Source organism: Neophocaena asiaeorientalis, unplaced genomic scaffold, assembly GCF_003031525.2.
Source record: "Neophocaena asiaeorientalis asiaeorientalis breed wild unplaced genomic scaffold, Neophocaena_asiaeorientalis_V1.1 scaffold461, whole genome shotgun sequence".
NCBI classification, from domain to species: Eukaryota; Metazoa; Chordata; class Mammalia; order Artiodactyla; family Phocoenidae; genus Neophocaena; species Neophocaena asiaeorientalis.
The window spans coordinates 2,503,591-2,509,129 of NW_020173230.1; positions in this window are offsets into that span (position 1 = coordinate 2,503,591).

Genomic DNA, 5,539 nt, shown 5'->3' on the forward strand with positions numbered 1-5,539 from the left:
TATTTATTTAAATTAAAAAGCAAAACAAAAAACTCAGAAGAGATGTCAGGAACTTTTTTTTAATTCCTTTCTTTTCAGAATAATATATTAAAAGACTAACGATCCTAGAACTGGCTTCTTATGTTTCAGTGCACTCCGCCTTTCATATACCCGTCCCGTTTTCACTCTTGCCCCTGGTTGGTGGGAGCCAGAGGTTGTGCAGGGCGGGTTACTATGGCACGTGAGAGGGAGAGGTGGAGCTGGAGGAAAGTCTTTGGGAACGCCCCCGTGCAGTGACTCAGCAAACCCTAACTGAGCATCTGATGTGTGCGTGGCCGTGCGCCGATGCGGAAGGAACGTTCCGACTGAAGCCTGTCCTCAAGCAGCTTGTAGTCTATTCAGGGAGGTGAGATACCTGAGCCGACACCAGGCAGTGCTCCAGGAGTAGGAGAGGGAGAGAGCTGGACTCCTCCGACAAGGTACAGTGAGCCTAAAAGTACAGGTAAGGTTTGGATGAGCAGGGGGAAGGTCCCAAGCTCGTGTCATGATTATCTGCCGTGGTGGGATGGGCACAGCAACTGTGTTTAAATGATGCTGAGGGCAGTGAGTCAACCTTGATGAAGCTGGTGGAGAAGGAGGGGCCTCAAAGCAAGAGGCTGGTCCTCAAGAAGGAATCCAGGGAGGAGGATAAAAAGAGTGTCTGGGAGAATGGAAGGCAAAGGGACAGTTTGCAAGATGCAACTGAAAGAAAACATCCTCTGACGGGGCTGAAGGGGCCGAAGTGGGTATCCACGAAGCCCGAGTTTGGCGCTCAGGTGACTGAGGAAATGATCAGCCTACATAGCATGGAAAGTGGGCTTGAGAGGGGCTTTGAGAGAAGAATGCTGACTGTGAAGCAATGGTGAATACTCAGGTTTGTTACCAGCTAGACCAGAGATTCAAAAATGCAATGGGTGATACCAGCGATGCCTTTTAGTTTTGTATTTATACTCATGCATATTAGAGAAATTCCAACCAGCACATCAGATTGTGATGTACTTGTTATTTCACAGCAATTATTGCGCAAGATAAGGCAAAATTTATTTTTAATGAATTGATTTAAAGAAAAACTAAGCAAATAACAGTACAGGTGGAATACAGAACATGAAAAATTAGGACAGTGGTGTGAGAATTTTTGAAATGTAGGAAATACCAAGTTAGAGATAAGACGATGACGGTTTGGGAGAGCTGACAAGACTGTGGATGTTAGGAGTCATCAACATAGAGATGGTACTCAAGGCCAAGACTGAGCCCCATAGAGAGGTGTGGACAGAGATAAGAGTTAAGAACAAGGAATAGCTTTTAAATTATTTATGTTTTTAAAAAATTTCACTATATATATATATATATATATATATATATATATATAAATGATCACTCTAATTTGACACAAATACTTACAATTTTTTTGTCTTGTGATGAGAACTTTTAAGATGTACCCTCTTAGCAACTTTCAAACATAGAATATAGTACTGTTAATTATAGTTACCATGCTGTACATGACCTCTCCAGGACTTACTTATCTTATAACTGGAAGTTTGTACCTTTTGACCACCTCCCATTTTTCCCCACCTCCCACCTCCCAGCTCTGGCAACCAATCTCTCTGTATCTATGAGTTTGGTTTTCTTTCTTTTTTTTTTTTCAGATTCTACATAGAAATGAGATCATACAGTATTTGCCTTTCTCTGTCTGACTTATTTCACTTAGCATCATGCCTTCAGGGTCCATCCATGTTGTCGAAAATGGCAGGATTTCCAATAGCTTTTTAATAATTAGTTAGGAAGTTAATGGAAGGAAATATCTCATTTATAAGAGCAACAAGAGTCATAAAATATCTAAGAGTACTTTAACAAGGAAAGTATAGGACCTCTATTCGATTAATCAATAAAACTAAAGTACTTTGAGTTTCTCAACCAAGGAAGACTTGAATAGGCAGAGTAATAACTAGTTCTTAAATAGGAAGACCGTAATGTAAAAGATGTAAGTCTTCCCTAAATCAGTAAATTCAATGAAGTCTCTAAATCTCAAAAGGATAATTTGAGAAACTTGACAAAACAATTCAGAAGTTTATCCAGAATGATAATGAGAAAGACCAGAACATTCCGAAACAGATGAGTAAGGGGGGGACCTGGCCTATCAAATATTGAAAGCACAGTGAGCTGGGATTGGCACAGGAATGGCACAGTCTATCAGAACAGAGTCCAGAAATAACAGCAAATGCACATGGGAGTCTAGCATGTACATGATAAAGGTGGCACTTGAATAGTGGGGAAAAGATTATTTGATAATTGTTTCTTGAACAATTAGCTAGTCAAGGGAGAGTGTGGGAAGCTGGATTTCTATTTCACTCATTACATCGAAAGATTTAAATGTAAAAACAAAATATTAAAAGGGAGAAGTGGGTGAACATTCTTATAACCTTGGGAGGGAGGAGGCCCTTCTAAAATGATATGAAAACCAGTAACATGTAAATCAACTATACTCCAATAAAAATTAGAAAAAAAAAAAACAGTAACAAATAAACCAAAAGGCATTTAAGTTTGATCTCATTCACAGCTAAAACTTCTATATGGCAAAGCCAAACTAGAAACATTAAACAAGGAAGTTATTTCTAACACATATTAAAAAGATTGATACAATATATAAGAAAGATTTGTGAGTTGATAAGAAAAAGAAAAAACAACCCCAGCAAACGCGAACAAAGGACATGAACAGACAATTCACCAAAGAAAGAGAAATTACCAACAAACGTACGTGCTCAACCTTAACAATAAGTACTGCAAAATAAAACCATAATAAGACACTTTTCATCCATCAGACAAAACTGAAAAAAAGTTCATAACATCAGGCTGGCAAGTATGTGCACAAGACAGGCATTCATTGTGTAAATGTAAATTAATACAGTCTCTCTGGAGGTCGGTTTAAAAATATTTATGAAAATCTTCAATGTGCGTGGTTTTGACTCAGAAATTCCATTTCCAGGAATTTATCCTACGGAAATAGTTACACAGGTGTGCAAAGCTAAATGCACAAGGGTGCTAATTGCAGCATTGTTTGAAATAATGAAAAATTGGAAACAACCCCAAAGTTCATCAGTATGGCACTGACTAAATAATTATGGGAACAATGGAAAACTAAAACTGTTAAATAGGATGCAGGAAATATAGATGTTCTAAACACAAGAAGCAGTTCCCAATAAATTAATAAGTGAATAAAGCAATGTGCAGAAAAGGACATACAGAGAAAACCCAGTTTTAGAAAAATTATTTATTCATAAACGTTTATGTAGGTCTGGAAGGAAATACACCAGATAGTTGATGGTGATGATTTTGAGGTCTGAGAAGAGAGGGGACTTAAGTTTACTTTAAAAAATAGTAACATTTATATTGCTTGAATTTTTATGTCTTCATTCTGAAATCAGAAAATAGATATTATTTTCTAAAAAAGAAAAACAGTGCTCAGTGACAAGAAGCAGAGGCAGGCACGAGGTGTGCAGGGACTGTGGAGCTGGCGTGTGTGGGTTCAAGTCCCAGATCAGCAGTAACAGCTAAGTTTCTCACTTTCCCTATCTATAAAATGGGAGTGATTCGAGGGTTGTTGAGGAGATTGAATAAGATAGCACAGTGCCTCCTTTGAGGCTGAAGAGAGATGGGTAGGGATACAGACCAAGATGGGGGAGATGAGAAAGAGACCAGAACCTCAGCAAGGCTGGAGTGACAGAGTCAGGGTAGGAGGGGCTCAGGCAGAGGCAGGCAGCTGAGGCTGCCATGAGCCAGAGGTACACAGCCCTTCTACTAGGTGTACAAGATCAAAGGCCTGAGAAGAGTTAGAAGTTGAAAGAACAGGGTGTGCTGGAATTATAAACCTCACATAGCATCTGGAGGGATGAGCATCCCCTGGGAAGTCAGCCTGGACCCAGCCCTGCCTGCCTGACACCTGGTAAAACTCACCTGGGACTCCACATCCCTTCCTGGGGTCACCAAGGCACTTCCGACGCTGACTTTCTACTTTTTGAAACCCCAGCAAAGCAGGGAACTCTAGGGCAGCGCAGCCAGAGGTGAGAGGGCCCTGGAACATTCAAGTCAAGAGGGAGGCAGGAGCTGGGTCAGGGAGACCTTTACTGGGGAGGGAATGCTTTTCGAACCAAAGGGGAGAGAAAAAAAAGACCTCAGAAATAACACCTGCCTTATCTTTCATGGCCCATCTTACCCATTGAGATCATGTTTCAGCTCTGATGAGAGAGTTCTATCAAAGATTACTAGGATCACATCAAAAAGACTCAGGAGCAAATCTGAAGAGGCTCCCAGTGGCCAAAGGATGGGATAATTGGAGCATCAGGAAGGGTAAGAACTGCAATGGACTGAGTTAAATTCATGAGTTCATAATGGCTGAAAAATTGCTCGCCTTTGGAGGATGCCAGAGAATCACTTCATTATTTTGAAAACTCGTAAGTAAAGGGAAAAATCAAGCATCTATCTGCCTTTATCAGATCACCGATGAAGGGAAGTTTTTCTTTATAGAACTCTTCCAGCTAATGAACAAAGATAGAATTTTAGAATTGGAGCATCACCCTGAAGGAATGGATCCAGGTATGGAGTTTCAACAGCAGCTAACATCACATAGCACATTATAAGAGACAACCAGACATTCTATGCCTCCTGATGGAAGAATGCACCACCACCTATGAAATGTTGTTGCCCCCTAAAAATCGAACCTAGGAATATGATCAAGCCTCTAGATGCCACTACCAATTACAGGAAATACAGAGGAGAGGAGAACACATTGAACACCAGCAAAATTAGGACTGTGGGAAACACCTCGGGGCAAACCACCTGGATTCCTCCACAAATATATCACCAGGGAAAATAAAGAGATGGAGCAACAACCCATAGATTAAAAGAGACTGAAAAAGACATATCATCCACTGTGATTTATGGACCTTATTTAGATCCTGATTCAACCAAATAAACTGACTTCTTACATTTATGAGACAATTGGGATTATGGCTACTGGCTGGATATTTGATGATATTAAGGAATTATTAATTTTTTAGGCATGATAATGTATTGTGGTTGTGTATTTTTGAGTCCTTAAAGAGATAGTACTGAAATATTAATGGGATAAATTATGTGAGGTCTGGGATTCGCTTCAGAATAAAAAGGAAAGGGAGAAAGTGCATTGGGTCGGGAGGGGAGAGGGGATGAAACAAGAATGACCATGAGTTGATCATTGTTGAGGCTGGTAGAATGTTTTGTCTACACTTGGGTCTGTTTGAAATTTTCCACAATAAAAAGGGTTGTTGTTGTTTTAAAAGTCAGTGTGATGAGTCAAAAATTTTCCTCCTTTGAAAAAGAATGAGGGTTGTGATCAAACAATCTACGAAGGCCCTCCCAGACCACACTCCCTCTCTAATTAAAAATAACCTTTTAGGGGCTTCCCTGGTGGCGCAGTGGTTGAGAGTCCGCCTGCCGATGCAGAGGACACAGGTTCGTGCCCTGGTCTGGGAAGATCCCACATGCC